This window comes from Microtus ochrogaster, chromosome 8 (genome assembly GCF_000317375.1).
Source record: "Microtus ochrogaster isolate Prairie Vole_2 chromosome 8, MicOch1.0, whole genome shotgun sequence".
NCBI lineage: Eukaryota > Metazoa > Chordata > Mammalia > Rodentia > Cricetidae > Microtus > Microtus ochrogaster.
The window spans coordinates 10,450,992-10,452,458 of NC_022015.1; positions in this window are offsets into that span (position 1 = coordinate 10,450,992).

A 1,467-nucleotide genomic window follows, 5' to 3' on the forward strand; every position below is an offset into this window, starting at 1 on the left:
AGTGCATTGGAGCCCTGGGAACTGAAGTTACAGATGGCTGAGCTACCGTGTGGGTGCTGGAAATTGAATCCAGGACTCTGCAAGGCAGCTGGAGCTCTTAACTGCTGAGTCACCTCTCTAGTTCCCTCTTCAGAAAAGATTTTTATTGACACATATTCAGTGTCCTCCGTGATAAGATTTGGTAAGACATTTTTACAAAATATATCATGTACTTTAACCATATTCACTGCCATTCCCTCCTTCTCCTTCTGGATGCTGCCACTCTTCCAGGTCTCCAGGTGTATTGCTTCTACTTCCATGAAGTGTGTGTGTGTGTGTGTGTGTGTGTGTGTGTGTGTGTGATTTCGTATATCTACATAAAACCCAAAATCCGCAATAAGAAAAATGTGATCTATCTGTCTGTCTGCCTGCCTGCCTGTCTGTCTGTCTATCTATCTATATAGAAAGGGTCTTACTATATAGCCCTGACTGACTTGAAACTTTCTATATAGACCAGGCTGGCCTCAACCTCATAGAGATTCTCCTGCCTCTGCCTCCTAAGCACTGGGATTAAAGGTGTGCACCACTATGCCTTTATTTTCCTTTTAAATATTTGTTTGCTTGTTTGAGATAGAATCTCTCTATATATCCCTGGCTGTCCTGAAACTCACTATGTAAATCAGACTGGTCTAGAACTCACAGAGATCCACCTGCCTCTGCCTTCTGAGTGCTAGGATTAAAGACACGTACCATACCCGCAAATTTTCTTTCTTCAAAAAAAATTTTAATGTACATAAGTGGTTTTGCCTGCATGTATGATTATGTACCAGGTATATGCCTGGTGCCCACAGAGTCCAGAAAAGGACATCAGATCCCCTGGGACCAGAGTCATAGGTGATTGTGAGTTACCATGTAGGTCCTGGGATCTGAACCTGGGTCTTCTGAAAGAGCAGTTAAGGTGCTCTAAACCACAGAGCCGTCTCTTTAACCCAGTAATATTTCTTTGAGTCTGACTTCTTTTGCTTAATACAATGACCTCTGGTTGTGCACATTTCTCTGTGGCTAGAATAATTGTATTCTTCATCAAGGCTGCATGAAACCATTATAGAGAGTCTCACATCAGGGACCTAGAGGGGATCCTGAGGTTGTCAGTCCTGAGTGCTTTATGTGTGACCTTGGCTGATGGCTTCACTCTGTTATCTGATCCCCCTGGAAGGATTCTCCTACCTCCTATTTAGAAACTGATCCTCAACAGGATTGCTGTCTTTCCCAGTTGACCTGCTTTCTCCTCATCTACCTACCCTGTTCCTATAACCTATACTGATTTCTTTGTAGTCTGGGTTAATAAGAAGCTAAAAGTCAAGTCAGATAACATGTCCTGTCTTCACCTAGATTTTGTTTTCATTCATTGATATTTTCTGTGAGTTAGAGGCAAGAAAATCAGAAGTATCTGTGAGCCCAGATCCTTGCTGTGTTATTTTTCCCTCC